A 14,601-nucleotide genomic window follows, 5' to 3' on the forward strand; every position below is an offset into this window, starting at 1 on the left:
TTTCTCTGGCTCGTGATGACAAACTGATGACTGCTTACAGAAGGGAAACACACACCCCTGAATAAAAATCAAACAAATGCTTATTTTGACATGTCAATCGGAGTCAAAGACATGCTATTAGTAACAAATTTCTGTAAAATCTACAGTAAAAAAATTACAGCATTATCTTGTTTTTTAATTTTACATTATTTAACTGTATAATGTATTATGGGTAAAACAAAGCGCATTATGAATAAAAATAAGTACAATAATTTGATGTATGATTAGTGGTCAAATACTGTAAATTTTACAGCAACTATGTTTGGGCATGTATATATGTAGATTACATGTAAATTCTGTAAAGATTGTCACATTTTGGCGTGTTTTTCTAGAGGATAGAAACAAAGACCTTTATTGTCACCGGAGCAAAGACAAGAATTCATTGAATTGGTGAGAAATATTTTATTTATTTATATATAAATACCGTAAGTAACTGTAATTTATATACAGTAAATACTTGTTAAAAAAAAAATACAGTAATATACTGTAATAGATTTTCACAGTAATTAAATGAGATTTTACAAGAATTAGCTGGCAACTTTTTTGCCAGTTAATTACTTCTTGTAAATTCTACAGTCAATTCGTTACAGTGTGGGAATTGTTTTAAATCGTTAAAAACAAAATAAAAAATGCTGTTTTCCACAAGAACTCAATAATGGGGTACTTTTTCAATTGCTTTTTAGCGAATGGCAATAAAATAAAATAAACACGTAATAACAAGCTGCTGACTAGCTGACAGACTGACAGACTATAGCTAACGCTTAGCCACTTAGCGATTAGCCCACTGCTATTCTGAGCCAGTAACAGCTAACTCACCATTCTCATTTGCTGGCTCTCATGTCACTCAACAGGAATTTTAAGGCCACGCCCATTCAAAGTCACAGATACGACAGTGTATGATCAAACATCGTGTAACAAACTGGAAGGCTGGCAACATGTTTTCCTTGTTAGACCCTGAACAAGGTGATTACATCAGGTCAGCTCTCTCTATTGCAGGAAACGCACCATTAATATTCCTTCCGATAGGGCAGGATGTTATGCAAATGCACATTACCGCCATTCCCCTGCTTTCCCCGTCAAGTCGTCTATCACACGGCGTATGTAATAGACACGTTGAGGAACTTCTACATTTGTTTGAATTGTTTGACATTTTAAAGCCACCAATGGATGAACGGATCGACATAAGTGGGCTGGAATTCTTTTTAATCAACGGCCATTTGGTCCTTTTCAGCCTGGCCATGAACATTTTCCTTCTATTTTGCTTGGCCAACCCGCAAGGCAACCGTAAAAGGCTCAAGCAGCCTTTGAAGCTACTCTTGGAATACATCACGTGGTGCTCTATTTTGTTTGTCGTCTTTTTAGTGCTGAGCTTCATCTTTGAGAATGATCTAAGCTTGACGGCGTCGCTTGCGGTGTGGTTGATGATGCAGTACTTTGTGCGCAACAGCGTGAGCGCCTACGTTTGGCTCAACTTCTACTTCTTCATCCATATAGTGCCTGTGCGATGCGCTCTGCTCGTTTGGCTGAAGAGAAACATCAAGGTTGCCACTTGCATGGCTGGTCTTCTTCATCTGGTGATTTTGTTCAACAACTGGGCTGTAAACATTTCCATTCTTCTCAATGACTTGATCCCTCTCACCAACAGCACTGTGACATGGACCCCGAATGACTTCAATCCCCCCATTTTCCTTATAAGTAAAATGAGCTTCATCATTACCTGGATGTACATGTGGACCATTTTCTGCTTTAAGATCGTTACCAGTTGCATGACCCTTCGATACCTGCAGGGTAACATGAGAAGTGTGGCAAAGAACGGTATTGCCCTTTCCAGTGCAAGACTCTGGACTCACTTATGGCTCACTTTGACCGGAATTTCTCAATGCGTTGTCTTCTGTTTCTGTGCGAGTTATTATTTTTGGGATGCTTTCACTCTGCAATTTTCACAACGTTCATTCATGGGTGTCCGTGTCAGCTGCACAGTCAGCACAGTGTTCGTGTTCAGCACAACAGTCAATCTGTGTTTGGGTCAATCCACGTTCAGGCAAAGGGCGGTGACTTTATGGAGGGCTCTCAAATAAATGTGGAGTGTTGGCATGGAAACAAACGATCCAGTTACTGATGTTGTACAAGAGGCCACTAAAGAGATTTCATATTTATGTTGTTGTTGTTTTTTTGTGTTCTTCTTTACTCATTCATTGCCATTGACGGCTATAGACGTCAAATATTAATTTGAACTATTTCTATTAGTTTAAAATTGTTTCCCACTTTTGTTGACAAGCGTATGAAAACCTAGATTTTTTTTTATTGTAGTAGAACAGATATAAAATCTGTGATTAATCGTGAGTTAACTAGTAAAATGCGATTAATTACGATTAAATATTGTAATCGCCTTACGCCCCTAATTTTTAATAATCGTTTCCTTATTAAAAACAAATATAAAAAATATATATGTATAAAAAAAAGAAAAAGAAAAGATTATCAAAAATTAGGGGCACCAGGCAATAAAAATTTGTAATCGTAATTAATCGCATGACTTCACTAGTTAACTTAAGATTAATCACAAATTTTATATCCGTTCTAAATGTACAAAAAAAATTCTAGGTTTTTATACACTTGTTAATAAAAATAGAAAAATATGTTAAACTAATAGAAATAGTTAAAAATATATTTTTTTACGTCTATAGCTGTCAATGGCAATGAATGAGCTCATAGTGACATATTACCGGTATTTGTAACTTGTTATGCATCTTGGTTTGAGTTTTTATTGCAATACGTCATCATCTACTTTAGTTTGTTTCCATTTCAATAAAACTGATTCACAATCAATCTTAATAAAGTAAACTAATCTATCGATTTGTGTCTTTTTTTCCCCCCAGTGTGGCCATAATATTTTTTTACCTTTACACAAGTTCATGATTGCGGTTTACAGTTCTACAAATGGATTTACCATATCTTTGATATATTGAGGCAGTTGTTATTCCATATTTTTTTTTACAGACATCTCAGAGGTAAAAAAATAAATAAATAAATACATAAATAAAAATCAGGAAGGATGGATTTTCTTTTTTTTTTGAAAATGCCAGTAAAAAGTCTGAATTCATTATATCTGTCTGTAAAAGTGATTCAGTGAATCGGATGTAATTGTTGCTAAGTGGTCAAAATATGTTCACACAATCTGAGCATGAATTAAAATCTGATCTACATTTCCCCAACTGTTCACTTTGATCGATAAACAATGATGAACATCATACCAGTTCTCTGAAAATGGAGGTACGCAGCATACATTGGCGTCATTAAATGGTTATTACGCCATATAAGTTTAATGTATTTTGGTTGTTGTTGCTACTTTTTTATTACCTATATAAAAGACTCTTCACTTTAGTAAAACTGTACACAGTACAGACCATGAAGAGGGAAAACAACAATCAAATCAAACCAAACAAAACAAAACACCTCAAATCAGAACAAAACAGAATGTTGCATTTCATGACAATGAATGAAAGCATTGCTCTTGGAAACTTTATAACAGCGGTCGACAAATCTCTGAGGTTTCCTGAAGGCAACACGAGGTATCTCAAATGTCGGTTCACTGGAAGAGGTCGCGAGGGCATCATGTAAATTGTCAGCTGCTCTCGTCGCTACAATTACCGACAGACGACAGTTACCGCTGGATTGGATACCCGCAAATCTGCCAACTGTGGTTGTTTGGTAAACGTCGGTAATATGAAAAAAACTACACGTCTGTCATTTTTTGGGGTGTGTGTGAATCATATGAAGTGGAATTAGCGACGTAAATCTAGCGACTTTTCTTCCTTCAGACGTGATTGACTAATCACTTTTGGTTACTTTTATTTATCGTTAAACAAACAAAGTTCTAGTTATTTGATACAGTAGGATATCAGTTACATGAACCACAAGGATCCTTGAGAGCCAACACCTCTGATTGCAACACTTCACTTTGATTGAAGTAGGTGTTACTTATGTATCAGGTTTGCACGCAACCTGATTTAAGTGTAGCGTTAAATTGGTCAAACAATGTACACGAACGATACACAAAATACATCCCATTTAGCATGTTGATATGTAGCTAACCAGTTTTCATTGTTCTGGCCCCTCAGCCACACTGGGAGCTGATGACTTTTCTTTTAGACAAGAATGAAGAAAAAGCCTTTCTCGATGACAACATGGAGACATTCTGCCCTCTAGTGGACACTGCGTGTGCATTACGACTAACAGCAGATGAGCAAGTGGTGCCTTTACATATTACATAGAGTAAGTAGTACATGCATGAAATGGACATGTTTCAAATGGAATTATGTAGCAACACTGTTGTGATACTTGCATTAGAATTTTGGGGGCATTAAACAGTATTTTTTTCTGGAATTGTGTATCACATAGTGAGGACATTTCATACCAAAAGCCAATTCATTTTTTAAGCCTTTTTTTTTTATGTATTTTTTTAGTTGCTTGTCGTGTTTTTGTGAATTAAGTGTTTTTCTGCCGATTATTTTTTTTTATATTGTATTTTTTTAAAACATATATATGCACTAGCAATACTGGGCATGTAGCCACTGGTTTATTAATTTCTGTTATTGACCTGTTTATTTATTTATTTTTAAATACTTACATTGTTTAGGTAACCAATACATTAATTCACATACGTCTTTTATGTAGGTTGATGTCCTTGTGGAACAAAATTCATTTGTAAACATAAAGACTTAGTGAAGTACAGTTATGGAAGCATGTACAGCTCTGTTGCTAAGTGACAAGTTATTAGGATTGGGGGCTAATCAGGGCACCGCTAGGAAAAGCCCCCCCCCCCCCCCAGCTGTATTGAAAGAATCAATAATACATTTTGATTGAAGCTGTTAGCAAAGTAAGATTTCAAGAACATGTTTATTTTTTTTCAGTGTGGATGTAGTTGTAACTACTCAATACTTAGAGCTGTGTGAATTATGTATACAGGACTACTTACGCCAAGATGTTAATGTGATGGCACTGACCTAAGTTAATTGTGGAAGGACAAACGAATGTCAGGTCATTTCAGCGATACAGATGATTAACATACATGGAGGTCAGTGGAGTCAAGTTGTGTGCTTCATACAACATTCAAGTTCATTCTGCTTTTTACGTTTTGAACCCGACACCTTCTGTTGTGAGTGAACTACTGCATTCAATTTTGTCAATCTTAAACCAGACAAGCAGCAGAGATACTTCTATTATGAGCTAAAATAGTGTGAAGGAATCCTGCATTTCTCAAGCTATCCCGACAAGATGGATTTCTTCTGTACATTTAACTGACAGTGGCAACAGAAACCAAAATACCTCTACCTGTAAATGAAAAATGTCCCATCTGGGTCTTGTTGTTATTGTAAAGAACGACACTTCCAATAAACTTGGTATTTATGTTTTTTCCACCACAAACCAAATTAATAGGTCTATAATGTATTCGCATTTTATGAAAAAGATGCGGAACTCATTTGATTTAAGAATTGTTTCATTTAATCTAATTTTTCATTACAGTAATATTTTATTAATATATCTGTTGAGATTCAAGTTTATATGTCTTGCACTTTAAATATAGTGGTAGAACAAAATATTCAGAAACTAATCAATGATGAGAAATAAAACACAATACAATCAATATTAAACTGAAGAGGATTATAAATACAAAACATCTGTGTTAAGACATTAGTAATCATGAATAATTTGGTATTTTAAATGAATCTGTATTTAAAAAAAATAAGTAATTCATTAATTTTTCATTTCAGGTTACCAATAGAACAGGACAAATATTACAAATACTGTACTATTTAAAAGTTTATATATATATATATATATATATATATATATATATATATATATATATATATATATATATATATATATATATATATATATATATATATATATAAATAATGGCAATAAATAATGCTCTACTGTCCTCCATTTACTTAGACATGACACTTTTCAACCATTTTTTAACAAAACATTTGCATCATTTTTTTAAGTGACATAAACACCTACCTCTTGGTCATAGTTATTTATTAATTTACTTAATTATTTATTTTAAATTGTTTATTTGTCAGCGTGGCAAAACTTAATATTGTGCCAGACGAAAAATAAGCACCTGCCTCTTGTTTAGGTGGGGCGGTACCTAATACCGTAATGAGCCACCAGGAGCTTAAAAAAATGCAGCGGCGTTAGTCATATAGTGATTACGGTACATGCAGCCTGCGGTGACTGTGTTGTCTGACAGAGCCGGTGTTGCATTGGGGGACGCTGCGCCGAACAGGTAAAAAAACCCCAACAACAATTATGTCCTTTTTTCGTTATAGTTTAAGATAAATATGTAATATTAGACTTAAAAGGAAAGTGTGCTTATATTCCTTGAGCAGACTAAACGAGCATGTTCGTCCACAGGAGAGCTGTTTGTGATTCTTGCCAGTTGGGGCTGCCTGCCTGCCTGCTTGCATGGTCTCCCCCTTTTCACTATATTTTTGTCTGATTTAAATGCGAGGTGAGTGAACACATCTCGAGAAAGCGAGAAGCTAGTAGAAAGCTAGTGTGTCGGGGCTGACTTAATCACGCGTGTTGATTCGTAATGAATTGTTCTCTGCATCGGACCTCATTAAAAATACAAAAGAAACGTAGCTACTGCGGTAACTTGTATAATATCTTGAATCAATGTATCAATGAAATTAGCCCGCATATATACACATATTCAGTACACAGGTGGATCTGATGGGGCACTGCATGTGCTGAGTCATTTTGTGGTTGGCCACACCAAAGACAAAAAAAAATGTCTATACTGTATCTGATATAGTGCACATGTTTTGACGTTATTTCAAATCAAATATGGCAGCTCCATTAAAGATTCCTCTAAATGGCAGGATAATGGAATGCAGCATAGCTCTCCTATAATTGATCCACCTTATATTCACGTCTCATTTCCATAAAAGGACTGACTATCGATTTCTCTGTTTGTGTGCACTGGCCTGCAGTAAATGGAGACACTGTTAATGCCCGATGCCTTCACAATGATGTTGCAATGTATTGAGTCATTGGCAGGCGGGTGGGCTCCGCCTTGCTGTTTGGGGACCAGGCCTATGTCTGGACCACAAGGCCGACCGTCTGCATTCACTTTGAAAAGATAACATGGAAAGCACATCATCAGATTCAAGTGTTTACAGACGTGACAAATGGCCATTACGTATGACAGCGTAGCATGTGACGCACAAGATTACATAAAAATGGATTGTGACTTTCATGTACAGCACCCCTTAAAGTCCCTTTACCCCCATTACAGGCAACTTTTCATAAAGTATGCTCCCCAACAAGCTTTTCAGACAAGTGTTGCAAATTTAAATGTCAAGGTAATACCTGTGTGGCTTAAACCTGTGCCTATGAATCACCGCCTGCGTCGTGGGCGCTCGCTGTTGTAGGTGGTGGGCTGTCAGTCAGCCAGCAGAGACAATAAAGCACAGGTGCACTTGGGTTATTATGCCGTGTCGTTTTTACGCATCTCGCCGTGTGCCTAATGAAGCAAGATGACTTAATGGTGAACAGTTAACCCCTGTTTATTGCAATAGTTGTGGAAATGTGTGGTTATAGAGAGACCGTACATTTTTTTAAATACAGTTTTACTCTTCACACATGCTGTAGCAAATGTAAACTTGTTGAAACACGCATTTTACGTATTCACGAGTTTTGTGAACGTGCACTTCAGATGTGGGGGACGTCCTGCTTCGTTGGGCTCTGTCTGAAAAGCTCAAGTGAATAAATGCTCTGTCACGCCCCTGATGTGGCAATATTCCAGAAAGGCAGTGTGAAAGGGGCTAGATATTCCAGCCGCTTATGTTCATTCACTCATCCACTGCCATTGACGGTTGTAGACGTCAAAAATTAATTTTAACTATTTTTATTAGTTTAACATTTTTTTCCCACTTTTGTTAATAGTATGAAAACCTTGAATTTTTTTTATTGTACATTTAGAACAGATAATTTGTGATTAATTGTGAGTTAACTCACGAAGTCATGCAATTAATTGCGATTAAAAATTAAAATTTCCTGCCCCTCCTAATTTTTAATCAGTCTTTTCTTTTTTTTTTAAATCGCCTCAGGCGATACATTTTTTTAATTGTAATTAATCGCATGACTTCAATAGTTAACTCATGATTAATCATACATTTTATATCTGTTCTAAATATACAATAAAACAATTCTAGGTTTTCATACTCTTGTTAACAAAAGTGGAAACAAATGTTAATCTAATAAAAATAGTTCAAATGAATTTTTGACGTCAATAGCCGTCAATGGCAGTGAATGAGTTAATATGTTCTGCTTTGTAGCCGTGCTTTGCTAATATAGAGTCCATGTAGTAGTCACACAAGTGCTTACAGGGGTCAAAAATGCAAAAGCTGTCTAAAAACATGCAATCATTTAAAACAACGGTAAAAAGCATTTGGGACTGTAACAGTAAACGGAGGCTGGTGCAGGCAGATGATCTTTTTGTCTGACTTTATTTACATACTTCTTTCTACATCTTCTGTAGTTAAACACAATTTTTTTTTTTAAAGCAAGCACCAGAGGACACTCAGGCTAGATAGTTTGGGGGGAAAAAAAAGGTGAACCGTAACCGCCTAATCGGATAACTGTCGCCTGTCCTAATTGACTTTGTTACATGTGTGACTACATTGCTGTGATGCTAAGTAGATTAGAGATTGAGACGATTATTCTATTGATGGGAAAAACCGTAACACGCCCACTGTCTTTCGTGGCAGAGTGCCTCTTGATACAATAAGATTATATAATGGAAAGTAGATAGAGCGCAAGTCGGAAAGGCTTTTGGGATGAACTTTGTAGCTTAGCAACGTTGAAGATAGATCCAGCTAGATGTCAGTCTCTAGATAAGATGAAGATAAGAACAGAACACACAATAAATATTCCTCCGGTATGATGGCACAGTGCTTCAGATATGAAGGTGAATTATTTTACTTTTGCTAATGCTAAATGCTATCTTGGTTGACAGTTCAACATTGCTAAACAAGACAATGCACTCGACACTCCGGTCCCGCATTGGAAACATGTCGGCAAAAAAAGCTCAACTTGCGTTGGCGCAGCAGTAGGGCTACATTTTGGATGCCAATGAGAATGCAAACTTAAATTTGGAATTAAACAGGAAGGCATTTAACAGTTAAGTCCCCTTTTAACTCAGTCGCTGCCAGTGACGGCTATAGACGTCAAAAATTCATTTAAACTATTTCTAGTAGGTTAACATTTTTTCCACTTTTGTTAACAAGAGCATGAAAACCTAGATTTTTTTTATTGTACATTTAGAACAGATATAAAATTTGTGATTAATTGTGAGTTAACTAGAGAAGTCTTGCAATTAATTATGTTTCCCCCAAAATGTTTAATCGCCTGACGCCCCTAATTTTTAATAATCGTTTGTCTTTTTTTTTAATCGCTTCAGTCAATTAAATTTTTTAATTGTAATTAATTGCATGACTTCAATAGTTAACTCACGATTAATCACACATTTAATATCTGTTCTAATTGTACAATAATTTTTTTCTAGGTTTTCATACTGGAAAAATGTTAAATAGAAATAGTTCAAATGAATTTTTGACGTCTATAGCTGTCAATGGCAGTGAATGAGTTAAAAAGAAATTAAACATTATTTGCCACATTTTTTTTTGCTTCAGTGCAATGGCCATTGCACGGCTTCTTCTGCTGTACGTGCCTTGGCCACCGGGGGGCAGTGTATGGTACAGACAAACTGCGTGAAGCCTCTTTTTGAAAGAACTGTTCACTATCTATCCAGTTGCTGCTTGTTGTTGTGAAATCGGTTTTAGCGCTCATATCTTACGTTTCTGCTCACAAACTAAATGGGAAAACTGGAAAAACGGCGGCTTGCATCTTGAAAAACTCGTAAGTCAGGTCACTTGTATCTCAAGGCACCACTGTGCAATGAATTCATTTTGAGAAATTGCTTAATAAAGCTAAAAGACTACATTTCAATCGCGTCTTTCATGCCTTTATGTCACATATAATGTATAATGTATACAAAAAAACAGGCAATGTATTCAAGAGCAGGTAAAATTGCCCCAAAGATCTGCTGAAACGTCACTTTTTTCCCACATGGGGGAATGGTAGTGAGGAATGGATGATAGATGACTCCAAAAAATGAAAGATGCAGTCCCCCTCCCACAGATTGCTGACTGTGTCACGAGATGTTTTGTGGAGTGCAAGACGCTGCTCGGAACCTGTTGATGATCTGTGGGGATCCGCGGTGTTTATCTTTCTTGAGCGATTTAGAAGATGAATTATTCACATATTGTTTTGAAGTCTTTGAGCATTTTTAGGATGCGAGGCGTCTCTCTTTTGGTTACGTAATCAGCGATGACACCTACGTGTAAACGAAGTGAGATATAACACACAACAACTAGACTGTGTCAGACACAGAGCAAGTTTTTTTTTTTTTTTTTTTTACACGGCAACACGGGTACTTGTTCAATACTGGATTTTAGCTTTGTTCTTAACAGGTCAATCCATTTACTTTTAGATCCATTTGTTGTATTTTTAACCCTTTTAGAGATCAGATCCATTACAGCAGGCCTTTATACAGTATGTGTGCTTCTTTCTTAAGCAGCTTTAATCTTGGATCATCTGCTCTTGCCAAATTCTAATTTGGTGACATCTTGCCACATGGAACACACGACACCTCACTTTGCGTAACACTGATGTGATATTCAGTCAAATCGCTGCTTGAATATTTTTGAACATTCTGATTCATTTCTCAGGACAATTTGTAAACAAATTTGATGGGAAAATGGCAGGCACGTGAGCAGATAATGTGTCATTTCTAAACCTCGAGAATAGTTTAAATCTGGTTTAATAACATGATCTTAATGAATTCATTGCACTGTAAATAAGCCCTGAAATCTGCAATCCAGATGTGTTCCGGGTATAAAGCAGATCTTTAACAGTTTTAGTGGGTTACCAACCCGAATAGAGAAATCCTCATTTTTTTGTGAGAGTGATACAAAAATATAGATTTTTTTTTTTGGTACCAGTTTCAAAGTACAAATCATGGAATACAAGGGAAGGATTGCTTACAAAGCAACATAAATAAATAAATAAATACGTTTTAAAATTGAGACAAGCTCAATTAATTAAGTCATTAACTGCCGTTGACGGCTATAGACGTCAGAAATTAATTTGAACCATTTCTATTAGTTTAACAATTTTCTCCACTTTTGTTAGTATGAAAACCTAGAACTATTATAGTCATGCGATTAATTACAATAAAAATTTTCAGGCGTTTAAAATTTGTAATTGTAACTAATCGCATGACTTCACTAGTTAACTCACGATTAATCACAAATTTTATATCTGTTCTTAATGTACAATTAATAAAAAAATCTAGGTTTTCATACTCTTGTTAACAAACGTGGGAAAAAATGTTAAACTAATAGAAATAGTTCAAATTAATTTTTGACGTCTATATCCGTCAATGGCAGTAAACGAGTTAATGATGAAGGTGTAACTTAACAACATCTTAACTTTTATATTAATGATGTGAATATTGAATTTTCCAGCTTTGAAGTGAATGTGACCTTGCGGGCATTTGACTTCAGAGCACCCACTGCATTTGCGTGACTGCAGTCGATCTAACATTCTGCTTGACTTGTCTAAAATGTCAACGCTAACAACCATGTTCTCTGGAGTTCCAAAAATATTTCTCTGCAAAATTGCACCACAAAAAACAGCCTCTCTCTGAACAGTCTCGTCATGGTTAAATTTAGATTTCAATTGGATCCTTCCAGCTGTTGGAAATTACAGGATGACAACAATATACCAGAAAATAGGATTAGCTCACAGAATAGTTTATGCGCGTTGCAATGCTGACATACGCCCACGTGCAGTAGAGGTTAATTGCAGAGAGGATATGTGGCGTTTCCTTTTTTTGGGCAATATGAAGAGGATCGCTTGGTTGATTTGTTTTGCGAGCTACAATTAGAATTCAGATATTCCATTGCCGTTTATTGAACAGCCCCCCAAAAATATGAAATGAGAACACTCCCGTGCAGCAAAAGTACACCAAAGCATACATCCAGATACTCACAGGGAGGCTATTATTTTATTGAATTATTCTTTCTAAGTCAATCTACTGTACTCTAAAAGTAATAGCAACATGGTTGGCTAACACCTAATCAGTCGTCACAGAGGATTTCAAATCATTGACGTATCAAGTGTAATTAATACGTCTTACCTACAAAAACCTAAACCTCACTTAAACCCTCTTATTTTAATCCAAAAGGTTTCACCGGGTCACAGGTTTCTTTAAACAGCTGACCTCACTTTTCCGTGCCAAGTTGATTAATCCTGGCTGGCTCGCCACTAAACGTCCAATCCCTTGCGATGACTTGCATCAAACTTGTACCACTCTGCGTTGGCCCACATCCATTTTGATTGGTCTGTTAAAATGCACATTTAGTGTTAAGTCAGTGTGTTAAGACTTACTTGATTCCACTGGAAGCCATTTAGCCGTACCGCCCACTGTTCGAGCTCTCCTGAGAGCGAACACGTGCGCAGCCATCAACGCAGGCACCTCTTGTCAGCGCTCTCTCGCTCTCTTTGATTTGCTCGTTGCAGTGCACTGCTGTGTTGCGCCACATTGTTTTATGCGCCTTCATCTTGTTTTCAGCAGCTACGGCTGAGACCAGAGTGAAGGAATCCGGTCACCCTCAACCCAGTCTGTTGTAGAGAATCGCTATCTGAAGGTTCTGGAATACTGTTGGGGTCATATCAAGCAAACTGATGTTGTTTAGAGGAGTTTCCATTGCGTTGCAGTAGCTCAGCGGGATATTTGACTCATTTTTGACAGCCATTTTCAGCAGTAAAAAGTTCATATTTTGTCCAGAATTAATTTGATAACGTCATTATTTTTAACTCATTCACTGCCATTGACGGTTATAAACGTCAATGTAAAAAGTTCATATTTTGTCCAGAATTAATTTGATAACGTCATTATTTTAACTCATTCACTGCCATTGACGGTTATAAACGTCAAAAAAATCCTTTTAACTATTTGTATTAGTTTAACAATTTTTTCTACTTTTGTTAACAAGAGTATGAAAACCTAGACTTTTTTTTATTGTACATTTAGAACAGATAATTATTGATTAATTGTGAGTTAACTCATGAAGTCATGCAATTAATTGCGATTAAAAAATTTTAATTTCCTGACGCTCCTAATTTTTAATCATCTTTTCTTTTTTTAAATCGCCTCAGGCGATAATTTTTTAAAATTGTCTGACTTCAATAGTTAACTCATGATTAATCATAAATTGTATCTCTTTTCTAAATATACAATAAAACAATTCTAGGTTTTCATACTCTTGTTAACAAAAGTGGAAAAAATGTTAATCTAATAAAAATAGTTCAAATAAATTTTTGAACAAATTAATTTTTGAACAAATGAATTTGCCATTTGGGGCTGCCTACTTGCATTTGCTAATATAGAGTTCATGTAGTAGACACACAAGTGCTTACAGGGGTCAGAAATGCAAAAGCTGTCTAAAAACATGCAATTTTGTGATTAATTGTGAGTTAACTAGTGAAGTCATGCGATTAATTACAATAAAAACCTCTAATTTTTAATAATCATCTCGTCAGGCGATTGCAATTTTTATTTTGTAATTAATCGCATGACTTCACTAGTTAACTCACGATTAATCACAAATTTGATATCTGTTCTAAATGCACAATATTTTGTTTTCTAGGTTTTCATACTTTTGTTAACAAAACTGGAAAAAAAAAGTTAAACTAATAGAATTTTTTTACGTTTATAGCCGTCAACGGCAGTCAATGAGTTAAAAACAAATATTTCCGCTTGATGTCGACTGAAGATGACATTGCCTGTGCTGAGGAAGTAGGTAACTACTAATCATGGCTCACCTGTTTTCTGGGTTTGCTCAGTGGTTACCTACTTCCTCAGTACAGGTGATGTCTTCTTCAGTCGACATCAAGCGGAAAAACTCGTTTTTACAGATATTAATTGTACATGAAAAATAATGACGTTATCAAATTAATTCTGGACCAAATATGAACTTTTTTCTGCTTTTTACTTTACTACAAGTATCCCTTTACCTTCCAGTAGCTGACAGTAAGTATGTTGTTCTTCTTCAGGCCAGAAAACTACTTGAGGTGTACTCAACATCGCCCCTGCAGGTTGAAACCTAGTAGTACACTCCATTTTGTGTCAGCTGTCATCAGAATCCGCTGAGGGTCCTGATTGCTGACCCTCCAGCAGTTGTTACATGTGAGTGAAGTCAGTGCCATCCATTGATCCTTTGACTTGATTTTGGGCTCGTTTGATGATCGGTGTTTACTTCGGGAACAGGAACAAATGTTGACGAAGCTGGAGGGAAGGGTGCAATGTTATCACTAATATTTCCCAAAGATACTTTCATCCATCTTGGTATTGCCATTCATGAGACCTATCATTCCTTTTGGAATGAACATTTTCTGAATCAGCTAATGCCATTATTAGTC

At 36.0% G+C, this 14,601-nt stretch overlaps 1 protein-coding gene across 9 annotated transcripts in view; it reads left to right on the forward strand.

Annotated features, from left to right (window-relative positions):
- Positions 1-6,256: 6,256 nt before the first annotated feature.
- Positions 6,257-14,601, forward strand: part of map2 (microtubule-associated protein 2) — a 52,292-nt gene continuing 43,947 nt past the window's right edge. For 8 of the 9 annotated variants that reach the window (XM_077579175.1, XM_077579176.1, XM_077579179.1 and 5 more), the window contains exon 1: positions 6,257-6,334. The gene's annotated coding sequence lies outside the window, so the exon portion shown is untranslated. Of the gene's footprint in view, positions 6,335-6,462; positions 6,560-14,601 lie in introns of all 9 variants that reach the window. The other variant, XM_077579173.1, reaches the window with a different exon arrangement.

Source organism: Vanacampus margaritifer, chromosome 11 (assembly GCF_051991255.1).
Source record: "Vanacampus margaritifer isolate UIUO_Vmar chromosome 11, RoL_Vmar_1.0, whole genome shotgun sequence".
Classification (NCBI taxonomy): Eukaryota; Metazoa; Chordata; class Actinopteri; order Syngnathiformes; family Syngnathidae; genus Vanacampus; species Vanacampus margaritifer.